Source organism: Mobula birostris, chromosome 2 (assembly GCF_030028105.1).
Source record: "Mobula birostris isolate sMobBir1 chromosome 2, sMobBir1.hap1, whole genome shotgun sequence".
Taxonomy (NCBI): domain Eukaryota; kingdom Metazoa; phylum Chordata; class Chondrichthyes; order Myliobatiformes; family Myliobatidae; genus Mobula; species Mobula birostris.
In genome coordinates, this window is record NC_092371.1 from 87,178,588 (window position 1) to 87,193,938 (window position 15,351).

A 15,351-nucleotide genomic window follows, 5' to 3' on the forward strand; every position below is an offset into this window, starting at 1 on the left:
TTTGTGCAATGTGCTCTGTGTTGTTCCTGTACCGTACTGTCCTGCTTTCCCTGTACTGCGCTAAGTGTTGTTCCTGTCCCGTACTTTCCTGATTTCTGTGTGCTGCGCTCTGTGTTGTTCCTGTGCCATACTTTCCTGAGTTTTGTGGACTTCGCCATGTGTTCCAGTCCCGTACTGTCCTGAGTTCTGTGTACTGCATGCTGTGTTGTTCCTGTTCCGGACTGTCCAGAGTTCTGTGTACTGTGCTCTGTGCTGTTCCTGTGCTGTGTTGTCCTGCTGTCTGTGTACTGCGCTCTGTGTTGTTCCTGTGCTGTACCATCCTGCAGTCCGTTTACTGCGCTCTGTGTTGTTCCTTTACCGGACTCTTCTGCTTTCTGTGTACTGTGTTCTGTGTTGTTCCTGTTCCGTACTGTCCTGCGGTCCGTGTACTGTGTGCTGTTTTGTTCCTGTGCCGTACGGTACTGCTGTCCGTGTATTGTGCTCTGCGTTGTTCCTGTGCCATACTTTCCTGAGTTTTGTGGACTTCGCCATGTGTTCCAGTCCCGTACTGTCTTGAGTTCTGTGTACTGCATGCTGTCTTGTTCCTGTGCCGTACTGTCCTGAGTTATGTGTACTGCGTTCTGTGTTGTTTCTCTGCTGCAGAGTCCTGAGTTCCATGTAATGCGCTCTGTGTTCTTCCTGTGCCGTACTGTCCTGAGATCTGTATACTGCGCTCTGTGTTGTTCCTGTGGGGTACTCTGCTGAGTTCTGTGTGCTGCACTATGTGATGTTCCTGTGCTGTACTGTCCTGAGTTCTGTGTACTGCTCTCTGTTTTGTTCTAGTGCCGTAGTGTCCTGAGTTCTGTGTATTGCGTTCCGTCTTGTTTCTCTGCCGTAAAGTCCTAAGTTCAGTGTAATGCGCTCTGTGTTGTTCCTGTGCTGTACTGTCCTACCGTCCGTGTACTGTGCTCTGTGTTGTTCCTGAACCGTTCTGTTCTGCTTTCTGTGTACTTTGCTCTGTGTTGTTCCTGTGCTGTACTCTCCTGAGTTCTGTGTACTGCGCTCTGCGTTGTTCCTGTGCGGTACTGTCATCAGTTCTGTGTACTGCACGCTGTGCTGTTCCTGTGTTGTACTGTCCTGAGTTCTGTATACGCCATTCTGTGTTGTTCCTCTACCATACAGTCCTGAGTTCCATGTAATACGCTCTGTGTTGTTTCTGTGCTTACTGTCCTGACTTCTGTGTACTGCGCTCTCTGCTGCTCCTGTGTCGTACTGTCCTGAGTTCTGTATACTGCGCTTTATGTTGTCCCTTTGCGGTACTCTCCTGAGATCTGTATGCTGCACAATGTGATGTCCCTGTGCCGTACTGTCCTGAGTTCTGTGTACTGTGCTCTGCGTTGTTTCTGTGCCGTACTGTCCTTAGTTCTGTGGACTGCGCTCTGTGTTGCTCCTGTGTCGTACTGTCCTGAGTTCTGTGTACAGTGCTCTGTGTTGCTCCTCTGCCGTAATGTCCTGCATTCTGTCTACTGTGCTCTGTGTTGTTCCTGTGCCGTAATGTCCTGCTTTCTGCTTACTGCGTTCTCTGTTGTTCCTGTGCCGTACTGTCCTATGTTCCATCTACGTTGCTCTGTGTTGTTCCTTTACCGTACTGTTCTTCTTTCTATGTACTGCGCTCTGTGTTGTTCCTGTGCCGTACTGTCCAGAATTCTGTGTACTGTGTATTGTTTTGTTCCTGTGCCGTACTGCACTATTGTCTGTGTATTGTGCTCTGTGTTGTTCCTGTTCCGTACTGCCCTGCTTTCCGAGGACTCTGCTCTGTGTTGTTCCTGGACCGTCCTGTCTTTAGCTCTGTGTACTGCGCTCTGTGTTGTTCCTGAGCCGTTCTGTCCTGCTTTCTGTGTACTTTGCTCTGTGTTGTTCCTGTGCCGTACTGTCCTGAGTTCTGTGTACTGCACGCTAAGCTGTTCCTCTGCCGTACAGTCCTGAGTTCCATGTAACGCGCTCTGTGTTGTTTCTGTGTTTACTGTTCTGAATTCTGTGTACTGCCCTCTCTGCTGTTCCTATGCCGTACTGTCCTGAGATCTGTATACTGCGCTTTGTGTTGTTCGTGTGAGGTGCTCTCCTGAGTTCTGTGTGCTGCACAATGTGATATTCCTGTGCCGTCCTGTCCTGAGTTCTGTGTACTGTGCTCTGCGTTGTTTCTGTGCTGTACTGTCCTTAGTTCTGTGGACTGTGCTCTGTGTTGTTCCTTTGCCGTACTGTCCTGAGTTCAGTGAACTGCGCTCTGTGCTGTTCCTGCGCCGTACTGTCCTGAGTTCAGTGTAATGCGCTCTGTGCTGTTCCTGCGCCGTACTGTCCTGAGTTCTGTGTACTTTGCTCTGTTTTCTTCATGTGCCATACTGTCCTGAGTTCTGTGTGCTGCACTATGTGTTGTTTCTATGCTGTTCTGTCCTGAGTTTTGTGCAATGCGCTCTGTGTTGTTCCTGTACCGTACTGTCCTGCTTTCCCTGTACTGCGCTAAGTGTTGTTCCTGTCCCGTACTTTCCTGATTTCTGTGTGCTGCACTCTGTGTAGTTCCTGTTCCGTACTGTCCAGAGTTCTGTGTACTGTGCTCTGTGCTGTTCCTGTGCCATAATGTCCTGCTGTCTGTGTACTGCGCTTTCTGTCGTTCTTGTGCTGTACTGTCCTGAGTTCCGTGTACTGCGCTCTGTGTTGTTCCTGTGCTGTACCATCCTGCAGTCCGTTGACTGCGCTCTGTGTTGTTCCTTTACCGGACTCTTCTGCTTTCTGTGTACTGTGTTCTGTGTTGTTCCTGTTCCGTACTGTCCTGCGGTCCGAGTACTGTGTGCTGTTTTGTTCCTGTGCCGTACGGTACTGCTGTCCGTGTATTGTGCTCTGTGTTGTTCCTGTGCCATACTTTCCTGAGTTTTGTGGACTTCGTCATGTGTTCCAGTGCCGTACTGTCCTGAGTTCTGTGTACTGCATGCTGTGTTGTTCCTGTGCTGTACTGTCCTGAGTTCTGTGTACTGAGTTCTGTGTTGTTTCTCTGCTGCAGAGTCCTGCAGTGCACTACGCTCTGTGTTGTTGCTGTGCCGAACTGTTCTGAGTTCTGTGTACTGCTCTCTGCGTTGTTCTAGTGCCGTAGTATCCTGAGTTCTGTGTATTGCATTCTGTCTTGTTTCTCTGCCGTAAAGTCCTAAGTTCAGTGTAATGCGCTCTGTGTTGTTCCTGTGCCGTACTGTCCTGCCGTCCCTATACTGCACTCTGTGTTGTTCCCGTGCTTTACTCTCCTGCCGTCCATGTACTGTGCTGTGTGTAGTTCCTGTGCCCTACTGTCCTGCCGTCCGTGTACTGCGCTCTGTGCTGTTACTGTGCAGTACTGTCCTGCTTACCGTTTACTGCGCTCAGTGTTCTTCCTGTGCCATAAGGTCATGAGATCTGTGCGCTGCAGACTGTGCTGTTCCTGAGCCGTACTGTCCATAGTTCTGTGTACTTCGCTCTCTGCTGTTCCTGTGCCGTACTGTCCTGAGTTCTGTGTACTGCGTTCTGTGTAGTTTCTCTGCTGCAGAGTCCTGTGTTCCATGTAATTCTCACTTTGTTGTTTCTGTGCTTACTGTCCTGACTTCTGTGTACTGCACGCTGTGTTGTTCCTGTGCCGTATTGTCCTGAGTTCTGTGTACTGCACTCTGTGTTCTTCCTGAGCCATACTGTCCTGCTTTCTGTGTACCGTGCTCCGTGTTGTTCCCGTACCGTACAGTCCAGAATTCTGTGTACTGTGCTTTCTGTTGGTCCTGTACCGTACTGTCCTGAGATCTGTATACTGCGCTCTGTGTTGTTCCTGTGGGGTACTCTGCTGAGTTCTGTGTGCTGCACTATGTGATGTTCTTGTGCTGTACTGTCCTGAGTTCTGTGTACTGCGCTCTGTGTTGTTCCTGTGCCGTACTGTCCTGAGTTCAGTGCACTACGCTCTGTGTTGTTGCTGTGCCGAACTGCCCTGAGTTCTGTGTACTGCTCTCTGTTTTGTTCTAGTGCCGTAGTGTCCTGAGTTCTGTGTATTGCGTTGTGTCTTGTTTCTCTGCCGTAAAGTCCTAAGTTCAGTGTAATGCGCTCTGTGTTGTTCCTGTGCTGTACTGTCCTACTGTCCGTGTACTGTGCTCTGTGTTGTTCCTGTGCCCTACTGTCCTGCCGTCCTTGTACTGCACTCTGTGTTGTTACTGTGCAGTACTGTCCTGCTTACCGTTTACTGCGCTCTGTATTCTTCCTGTGCCGTAAGGTCATGAGATCTGTGCGCTGCAGACTGTGCTGTTCCTGTGCCGTACTGTCCTGAGTTCTGTGCACTGCGCTCTCTGTTGTTCCTGTAGCATACTGTCCTGCGTTCTGTGTACTGTGCTGTATGTTGTTGCAGTGCCGTACTGTCCAGAGTTCTGTCTACTGCACTCTATGTTGTTCCTGTGCCGTGCTGTCCTGAGTTCCGTGTACAGCGCTCTGTGTTGTTCCTGTGCCATACCATCCTGCAGTCCGTTTACTGCGCTCTGTGTTGTTCCTTTACCGTACTGTTCTTCTTTCTGTGTACCACGTTCTGTGTTGTTCCTGTGCCATACTGTCCTGCAGTCCGTGTACTGTGTGTTGTTTTGTTCCTGTGCCGTACTGTAATGTTGTCCGTGTATTGTGCTCTGTATTGTTCCTGTTCCGTACTGCGCTGCTTTCCGAGGACTCTGCTCTGTGTTGTTCCTGGGCCATCCTGTCCTTAGTTCTGTGTACTGCGCTCTGTGTTGTTTCTGTGCTTACTGTCCTGCTTACAGTTTACTGCGCTATGTGTTCTTCTTGTGCCATAAGGTCATGAGATCAGTGTACTGCAGACTGTGCTGGTCCTGTGCCGTACTGTCCTGAGTTCTGTGTATTGCGCTCTCTGTTGTTCCTGTAACATACAGTCCTGCGTTCTGTGTACTGTGCTCTATGTTGTTCCAGTGCTGTACTGTCCAGAGTTCTGTATGCTGCACTCTGTGTTGTGCCTGTGCCGTGCTGTCCTGAGTTTTGTGCACTGCATTCTGTGCTGTTCCTCTGCCGTACAGTCCTGAGTTCAGTGTACTGTGCTCTGTGTTCTTCCAGTGTCGTTGTGTCCTGCCGTCCGTGTACTGCGGTCTGTGTTGTTGCTGTGCCGTACTGTGCTTTTTTCTGTGTACTGCGCTTGTGTGTTGAGTTCTGTGTGCTGCTCTCTGTGTTCTTCCAGTGTCGTTGTGTCCTGCCGTCCGTGTACTGCGGTCTGTGTTGTTCCTGTGCCGTACTGTGCTTTTTTCTGTGTACTGCGCTTGTGTGTTGAGTTCTGTGTGCTGCTCTCTGTGTTCTTCCTGAGCCATACTGTGATGAGATTAGTGTACTGCAGACTGTGCTGTTCCTGTACCATACTGTCCTGAGTTATGTCTACTGTGCTCTGTGTTGTTCCTGCGCCGCACAGTCCTGCTGTCTGTGTACTGTGCTCTGTGTTGTTCCTGTGCCATAGTGTCCTGCTTTCTGTTTATTGCGTTCTGTGTTGTTCCTGTGCCGTACTGTCCTGAGTTTTTTGTACTGTGCTCTCTGTTGTTCCTGTGCCGTACTGTCCTGAGTTCTCTGGACTGCAGTCTGTACTGTTCCTGTAATGTACAGTACTGCTTTCTGTGTAGTGCATTCTTTGTTGTTCCTGTGCCGTACCGTCCTGCAGTTCGTGTACTGTGCGCTGTGTTGTTCCTGTGCCGTACTGTCCTGCTGTCCGTGTATTGTGCTCTGTAGTGTTCCTGCTCCGTACTGCAGTGCTTTACGAGTACTGTGCTCTGTATTCTTCCTGTGCCGTATTGTCATGAGATCAGTGTACTGAGACTGTGGTGTTCCTGTGCCGTACTGTCTTGAGTTCTGTTTACTGCACCCTGTGTTGTTCCTGTGCCGTACTGTCCTGATTTCAGTGCACTACGCTCTGTGTTGTTGCTGTGCCGAACTGCCCTGAGTTCTGTGTACTGCTCTCTGTTTTGTTCTAGTGCCGTAGTGTCCTGAGTTCTGTGTATTGCGTTCTGTCTTGTTTCTCTGCCGTAAAGTCCTAAGTTCAGTGTAGTTGCGCTCTGTGTTGTTCCTGTGCTGTACTGTCCTACTGTCCGTGTACTGTGCTCTGTGTTGTTCCTGTGCCCTACTGTCCTGCCGTCCGTGTACTGCACTCTGTGTTGTTACTGTGCAGTACTGTCCTGCTTACCGTTTACTGCGCTCTGTATTCTTCCTGTGCTGTAAGGTCATGAGATCTGCGCTCTGTAGACTGTGCTGTTCCTGTGCCGTACTGTCCTGAGTTCTGTGCACTGCGCTCTCTGTTGTTCCTGTAACATACTGTCCTGCGTTCTGTCTACTGCACTCTATGTTGTTCCTGTGCCGTGCTGTCCTGATTTCCGTGTACTGCGCTCTGTGTTGTTCCTGTGCCGTACCATCCTGCAGTCCGTTTACTGCGCTCTGTGTTGTTCCTTTACTGTACTGTTCTTCTTTCTGTGTAATACGTTCTGTGTTGTTCCTGTGCCATACTGTCCTGCAGTCCGTGTACTGTGTGTTGTTTTGTTCCTGTGCCGTACTGCACTGTTGTCCGTGTATTGTGCTCTGTATTGTTCCTGTTCCGTACTGCCCTGCTTTCCGAGGACTCTGATCTTTGTTGTTCTTGGGCCATCCTGTCCTTAGTTCTGTGTACTGCGCTCTGTGTTGTTCCTGAGCCGTTCTGTCCTGCTTTCTGTGTACTTTGCTCTGTGTTGTTCCTGTGCCATACAGTCCTGTGTTCTGTTTACTGCACGCTGTGTTGTTCCTGTGCCGTACTGTCCTGAGTTCTGTGTACTGCGTTCTGTGTTGTTTCTCTTCTGCAGAGTCCTGAGTTCCATGTAATGCGCTCTGTGTTGTTTCTGTGCTCACTGTCCTGCTTACAGTTTACTGCGCTATGTGTTCTTCTTGTGCCATAAGGTCACGAGATCAGTGTACTGCAGACTGTGCTGGTCCTGTGCCGTACTGTCTTGAGTTCTGTGTATTGCGCTCTCTGTTGTTCCTGTAACATACTGTCCTGCGTTCTGTGTACTGTGCTCTATGTTGTTCCAGTGCCGTACTGTCCAGAGTTCTGTGTGCTGCACTCTGTGTTGTGCCTGTGCCATGCTGTCCTGAGTTTTGTGCACTGCATTCTGTGCTGTTCCTCTGCCGTACAGTTCTGAGTTCAGTGTACTGTGCTCTGTGTTCTTCCAGTGTCGTAGTGTCCTGCCGTCCGTGTACTGCGGTCTGTGTTGTTCCTGTGCCGTACTGTGCTTTTTTCTGTGTACTGCGCTATGTGTTGTTCCTGTACCATACTGTCCTGAGTTCTGTGTGCTGCTCTCTGTGTTCTTCCTGTGCCATACTGTGATGAGATTAGTGTACTGCAGACTGTGCTGTTCCTGTACCATACTGTCCTGAGTTATGTCTACTGTGCTCTGTGTTGTTCCTGCGCCGCACAGTCCTGCTGTCTGTGTACTGTGCTCTGTGTTGTTCCTGTGCCATAGTGTCCTGCTTTCTGTTTATTGCATTCTGTGTTGTTCCTGTGCCGTACTGTCCTGCCGTCCCTGTACTATGGTACTGTCCTATTAACCGTTTACTGCGCTATGTGTTCTTTCTGTGCCGCCCTTTCCTGAGTTCTGTGTGCTGCGCTCTGTGTTCTTCCTGTGCCATAAGGTCATGTGATCTGTGTGCTGCAGACTGTGCTGTTCCTCTGGCGTACTGTCCTGAGTTCTGTGTACTGCGCTGTCTGTTGTTCCTGTAACATACTGTCCTGCGTTCTGTGTACTGTGCTCTATGTTGTTCCAGTGCCGTACTGTCCAGAGTTCTGTCTACTGCACTCTATGTTGCTCCTGTGCCGTACTGTCCTGAGCTCTGTGTACCACGCTCTCTATTTTTCCTGTACCACACTGTTTGAGTTCTGTGTACTGTGCACTGTGCTGTTTCTGTGCCGTTCTGTCCTCCGTTCCGTGTACTGCGCTCTGTGTTGTTCCTGTGCCGTACTGTCCTGAGCTCTGTGTATTGCACTCTGTGTTGTTCCTGTGCTGTACTGTCCTGAGTTTTGTGTACTGCGTTCTGTGTCGTTCCTCTGCAGTACAGTCCTGAGTTCAGTGTAATGCGCTCTGTGTTGTTCCTGTGCCGTACTGTTCTGACATCTGTATACTGAGGTCTGTGTTCTTTTTGTGTCGTTCTGTCCTGCCGTCCGTGTACAGAGCTCTTTGTTGTTCCTGTGCTGTACTGTCGTGCCGTCCGTGTTCTGCGCTCTGCGTTGTTCTTGTGCCATACTGTCCTGCTGTCCGTGTACTGCGCTCTGTGTAGTTCCTGTGCCGTACTTTCCTGAGTTCTGTGTGCTGCGCTCTGTGTTCTTCCTGAGTTCTGTGTACTTCACCCTACGTTGTTCCTGTGCCGTACTGTCATGAGATCAGTGTTCTGTACTCTGTGCTGTTCCTGTTCCGTACTGTCCTGCGTTCTGTGTACTGCGCTCTGTGTTGTTACTGAGCAGTACTGTCCTGCTTACCGTTTACTGTGGTATGTGTTCTTCTTGTGCCAAAAGGTCATGAGATCTGTGCGCTGCAGACTGTGCTGGTCCTGTGCCGTACTGTCCTGAGTTCTGTGTATTGCGATCTCTGTTGTTCCTGTAACATACTGTCCTGCGTTCTGTGTACTGTGCTCTATGTTGTTTCAGTGCCGTACTGTCCAGAGTTCTGTCTACTGCACTCTATGTTGTTCCTGTGCCGTGCTGTCCTGAGTTTTGTGCACTGCATTCTGTGCTGTTCCTCTGCCGTACAGTCCTGAGTTCAGTGTACTGTGCTCTGTATTTTTCCAGTGTCGTACTGTCCTGCCGTCCGTGTCCTGCGGTCTGTGTTGTTGCTGTGCCGTACTGTTCTACTTTCTGCGCACTGTGCTCTGTGTTGTTCCTTTACCGTACTGTCCTTCTTTCTGTGTACTGTGCCATGTGTTGTTCCTGTGCCATACTGTCCCGAGTTCTGTGTGCTGCACTCTGTGTTCTTCCTGTGCCATACTGTGATGAGATTAATGTACTGCAGACTGTGCTGTCCCTGTACCATACCGTCCTGAGTTATGTGTACTGTGCTCTGTGCTGTTCCTGTGCCGTAGTGTCCTGCTTTCAGTTTAGTGCGTTCTATGTTGTTCCTGTGCCGTACTGTCCTGAGTTCTGTGTACTGTGCTCTGTGTTGTTCCTGCGCCGCACAGTCCTGCTGTCTGTCTACTGTGCTGTGTGTTATTCCTGTGCCGTAGTATCCTGCTTTCTGTTAACTGCATTCTGTGTTGTTCCTGTGCCGTACTGTCCTGAGTTCCGTGTACTGTGCTATCTGTTGTCCCTGTGTCGTACTGTCCTGAGTTCTCTGGACTGCGCTCTGTGTTGTTCCTGTACTGTACAGTACTGCTTTCTGTGTAGTGCCTTCTTTGTTGTTCCTGTGCCGTACTGTCCTGCTGTCCATGTACTGTGCGCTGTGTTGTTCTTGTGCCGTATTGTCCTGCTGTCCGTGTATTGTGCTCTGTAGTGTTCCTGCGCTATACTGCCCTGCATTCCGAGTACTGTGCTCTGTGTTTTTCCTGTGCCGTACTGTCATGAGATCAGTGTACTGAGACTGCGCTGTTCCTGTGCCGTACTGTCTTGAGTTCTGTGTACTGCACTCTGTGTTCTTCCGGTATCGTACTGTCCTGCCATCCGTGTACTGCGCTCTGTGATGTTCCTGTGCCGTACTGTCCTGCTTCCTGTATACTGTGCCCTGTGTTGTTACTGTGCCGCCCTTTCCTGAGTTCTGTGTGCTGCGCTCTGTGTTCTTCCTGTGCCACACTGTGATAAGATCAGTGTACTGCAGACTGTGCTGTTCCTGTACCATACTGTCCTGAGCTCTATGTACTGTGGTGTAAGTTGTTCCAGTGCCGTAGTGTCCAGAGTTCTGTGTACTGCGCTCTGTGTTGATCCTGTACCGTTCTATCCTGACTTCTGTGTACTGCGCTCTGTGTTCTTCCGGTATCGTACTGTCCTGCCGTCCGTGTACTGCGCTCTGTGATGTTCCTGTGCCGTACTGTCCTGCTTCCTGTATACTGTGCCCTGTGTTGTTACTGTGCCGCCCTTTCCTGAGTTCTGTGTGCTGCGCTCTGTGTTCTTCCTGTGCCACACTGTGATAAGATCAGTGTACTGCAGACTGCTGTTCCTGTACCATACTGTCCTGAGCTCTATGTACTGTGGTGTAAGTTGTTCCAGTGCCGTAGTGTCCAGAGTTCTGTGTACTGCGCTCTGTGTTGGTCCTGTACCGTACTGTCCTGCTTTCCGTGTACTGCGCTATGTGTTGTTCCTGTGCCGCCCTTTCCTGAGTTCTATGTACTGCGCTCTGTGTTGATCCTGTACCGTTCTATCCTGACTTCTGTGTACTGCGTTCTGTGCTCTTCCGGTGTCGTACTGTCCTGCCGTCCGTGTACTGCGCTCTGTGATGTTTCTGTGCCGTTATGCCCTGCTTTCTGTGTACTGTGCTCTGTGTTGGTCCTGTACCGTACTGTCCTGCTTTCCGTGTACTGCGCTATGTGTTGTTACTGTGCCGCCCTTTCCTGAGTTCTGTGTGCTGCGCTCTGTGTTCTTCCTGTGCCACACTGTGATGAGATCAGTGTACTGCAAACTGTGCTGTTCCTGTACCATACTGTCCTGAGTTATGTGTACTGTGCTCTGTGCTGATCCTGTAACATATTGTCCTGAGTTCTATGTACTGCGCTCTGTGTTGATCCTGTGCCATACTATCATGAGATCAGTGTACTGCAGACTGTGCTGTTCCTGTGCCGTACTGTCTTGAGTTCTGTGTACTGCACTGTGTAATTCCTGTTCCGTACTGTCCTGAGTTTTGTGTTCTGCGCTCTCTGTTGTTCCTGTAACATACTGTCCTGAGTTCTGTGTACTGTGCTCTGTGTTGTTCCTGTGCCGTACTGTCCTGCCGTCCGTGTACTGCTGTCTGTGTTGTTCCTGTGCCGTACTGTCCAGAGTTCTGTGTACTGCGCATTGTGTTGTTCCTCTGCCTTACTGTCCTGCCGTCCGTGTTTTGCGCTCTGTGTTGTTACTGTGCCGTACTGTCCTGCCGTCCTTGTACTGCGCTCTGCGTTGTTCTTGTGCCATACTGTCCTGCCGTCCGTGTACTGCGCTCTGTGTAGTTCCTGTGCCGTACTTTCCTGAGTTCTGTGTGCTGCGCTCTGTGTTCTTCCTGAGTTCTGTGTACTGCACCTTGTGCTGTTCCTCTGCCAGACTATCCTGAGTTCTGTGTACTGCGCTCTGAGTTCTGTGTACTGCACTCTGTGTTGTTCTTGTGCCGTACTGTCATGAGATCAGTGTTCTGTACTCTGTGCTGTTCCTGTTCCGTACTGTCCTGCGTTCTGTGTACTGCGCTCTGTGTTGTTACTGAGCAGTACTGTCCTGTTTACCGTTTACTGCGCTATGTGTTCTTCTTGTGCCATAAGGTCATGAGATCTGTGCGCTGCAGACTGTGCTGGTCCTGTGCCGTACTGTCCTGAGTTCTGTGTATTGCGCTCTCTGTTGTTCCTGTAACATACTGTCCTGCGTTCTGTGTACTGTGCTGTATGTTGTTCCAGTGCCGTACTGTCCAGAGTTCTGTGTGCTGCACTATGTGTTGTTCCTGTGCCGTACAGTCCTGAGTTCAGTGTACTGCGCTCTGTGTTCTTCTGGTGTCGTTCTGTGCTGCCGTCAGTATACAGAGCTCTGTGTTGTTCCTGTGCCGTAATATCCTGCTTCCTGTATACTGTGCTCTGTGTTTTTCATGTGCCGTACTTTCCTGAGTTTTGTGTGCTGCGCGCTGTGTTCTTCCTGCGCCATAATGCAATGAGATCAGTGTACTGCAGACTGTGTTGTTCCGGTGCCGTCCTCTCTTGAGTTCTGTGTACTGCACTCTGTGTTGTTCCTTTGCCATGCGGTCCTGAGTTCCGTGTACTGTGCTCTCTGTTGTTCATGTACCATACTGTCCTGAGTTATTTGTACTGTGCTCTGTGCTCTTCCTGTGCCGTACTGTCCTGCTTTCCGTGTGCTGCGCTCTGTGTTGTTCCTGAGCCGTCTTGTCCTTAGTTATGTGTACTTTGCTCTGTGTTGTTCCTGTGCCGTACTGTCCTGAGTTCTGTGTACTGCACTCTGTGTTGTTCCTGTGCCGTACTGTCCTTAGACTTTGTACTGCGTTCTGAGCTGATCCTCTGCCGTACAGGCCTGAGTTCCGTGTAATGCGCTCTGTGTTGTTTCTGTGCTTACTGTCCTGACATCTGTGTACTGCGCTCTCTACTGTTCCTTTTCCGTACTGTCCTCAGTTCTGTATACTGCGCTCTGTGTTGTTCCTGTGCGGTACTCTCCTGAGTTCTGTGTGCTGCACTATGAGGTGTTTCTGTGCCATACTTTCCTGAGTTCTGTGTGCTGCACTATGTGATGTTTCTGTGCCGTACTGTCCTGAGTTCTGTGTACTGTGCTCTGTGCTGTTCCTGTGCCGTACTGTCCTGCTTTTGCTGTACTGCTCTCTCTGTTGTTCCTGAGCCGTCTTGTCCTTAGTTCTGTGTACTCCGCTCTGTGTTGTTCCTGCGCCGTACTGTCCTGAGTTCTGTGTACCGCGCTCTCTGTTGTTCCTGTACCATACTGCTTCAGTTCTCTGTACTGTTCTCTATGCTGTTCCTGTGCCGTACGGTCCTGAGTTCAGTGTACTGCGCTCCGTGTTCTTCCTGTTCTGCACTGCCTTGAGTTCTGTGTACCGTGCTCTGTGTTGTTCCTGTGCCGTACTGTCCTGAGTCCTGTGTGCTGCACTATGTGTTGTTCCTGTGCCTTACTGTCCTGAGTTTTGTGTGCTGCGCTTTCTGTTCTTTCGGTGTCGTTCTGTCCTGCCTTCCGTGTACAGAGCTCTGTGTTGTTCTTGTGCCGTACTGTCCTGCTTTTTGCGTACTGTGCTCTGTGTTCTTCCTGTGCCGTACTGTCCTGAGTTCTCTGTTGTTCTTGTAATATACTGTCCTGAGTTCTGTCTACTGTGCTCTATGTTGTTCCAGTGCCGTACTGTCCAGAGTTCTGTGTACTGCACTCTGTGTAGTTCCTGTTCCGTACTGTCCTGAGTTCTGTGTACTGCGCTCTCTGTTGTTCCTGTAACATACTGTCCAGAGTTCTGTGTACTGTGCTCTGTGCTGTTCCTGTGCCGTAATGTCCTGCTGTCTGTGTACTGCGCTCTCTGTTGTTCTTGTGCTGTACTGTCCTGAGTTCCGTGTACTGCGCTCTGTGTTGTTCCTGTGCCGTACCATCCTGCAGTCCGTTTACTGCGCTCTGTGTCGTTCCTTTACCGGACTCTTCTGCTTTCTGTGTACTGTGTTCTGTGTTGTTCCTGTTCCGTATTGTCCTGCGGTCCGTGTACTGTGTGCTGTTTTGTTCCTGTGCCGTACGGTACTGCTGTCCGTGTATTGTGCTCTGTGTTGCTCCTGTGCCATACTTTCCTGAGTTTTGTGGACTTCGCCATGTGTTCCAGTGCCGTAATGTCCTGAGTTCTGTGTACTGCACGCTGTGTTGTTCCTGTGCCGTACTGTCCTGAGTTCTGTGTACTGCATTCTGTGTTGTTTCTCTGCTGCAGAGTCCTGAGTTCCATGTAATGCGCTCTGTGTTGTTTCTGTGTTTACTGTCCTGACTTCTGTGTACTGCACGCTGTGCTGTTCCTGTGCCGTATTGTCCTGAGTCCTGTGTACTGCACTCTGTGTTCTTCCTGTGCCGTACTGTCTTGTTTCTGTGTACTGTGCTCCATGTTGTTCCTGTACCGTACTGTCCAGAATTCTGTGTACTGTGCTCTCTGTTGTTCCTGTACCGTACTGTCCTGGGATCTGTATACTGCGCTCTGTGTTGTTCCAGTGCGGTACTCTGCTGAGTTCTGTGTGCTGCAATATGTGATGTTCCTGTGCTGTACTGTCCTGAGTTCTGTGTACTGCGCTCTGTGTTCTTCCTGTGCCGCACTGTCCTGCTTTCTGTGTACTGTGCTCCGTGTTGTTCCTGTGCCGTACTGTCCTGAGTTCAGTGCACTACGCTCTGTGTTGTTGCTGTGCCGAACTGTCCTGAGATCTGTGTACTGCTCTCTGTGTTGTTCTAGTGCCGTAGTATCCTGAGTTCTGTGTATTGCGTTCTGTCTTGTTTCTCTGCCGTAAAGTCCTAAGTTTAGTGTAATGCGCTCTGTGTAGTTCCTGTGCCCTACTGTCCTGCCGTCCGTGTACTGTGCTCTGTGTTGTTACTGTGCAGTACTGTCCTGCTTACCGTTTACTGCGCTCTGTGTTCTTCCTGTGCCATAAGGTCATGAGATCTGTGCGCTGCAGACTGTGCTGTTCCTGAGCTGTACTGTCCATAGTTCTGTGTACTGCGCTCTCTGCTGTTCCCCTACCGTACTGTCCTGTGATCTGTATACTGCGCTCTGTGTTGTTCCTGTACCGTACTGTCCAGAATTCTGTGTACTGTCCTCTCTGTTGTTCCTCTACCGTACTGTCCTGAGATCTGTATACTGCGCTCTGTGTTGTTCCTGTGCGGTAGTCCTGAGTTCTGTGTACTGCACTCTGTGTTCTTCCTGTGCCGTACTGTCCTGCTTTCTGTGTACTGTGCTCCATGTTGTTCCTGTACCGTACTGTCCAGAATTCTGTGTACTGTGCTCTCTGTTGGTGCTGTGCCCAACTGTCCTGAGTTCTGTGTACTGCTCTCTGTGTTGTTCTAGTGCCGTAGTGTCCTGAGTTCTGTGTATTGCGTTCTGTCTTGTTTCTCTGCCGTAAAGTCCTAAGTTCAGTGTAATGCGCTCTGTGTTGTTCCTGTGCTGCAATGTCCTACCGTCCGTGTACTGTGCTCTGTGTTGTTCCTGTACCCTACTGTCCTGCCGTCCGTGTACTGCGCTCTGTGTTGTTACTGTGCAGTACTGACCTGCTTACCGTTTACTGCGCTCTGTATTTTTCCTGTGCCATAAGGTCACGAGATCTGTGCGCTGCAGACTGTGCTGTTCCTGTGCCGTACTGTCCTGAGTTCTGTGTACTGCGCTCTCTGTTGTTCCTGTACCATACTGCTTCAGTTCTGTGTACTGTGCTCTATGCTGTTCCTGTGCCGTATTGTCCTGAGTTCAGTGCACTGCGCTCTGTGTTGTTGCTGTGCCGTACTATCCAGAGTTCTGTGTACTGGGCTCTGTGTTGTTCCTGTGCCGTACTGTCCTGAGTCCTGTGTGCTGCACTATGTGTTGTTCCTGTGCCTTACTGTCCTGAGTTCTGTGTACTGCGCTTTCTGTTCTTTCGGTGTCGTTCTGTCCTGCCTTCCGTGTACAGAGCTCTGTGTAGTTCTTGTGCCGTACTGTCCTGCTTTCTGCG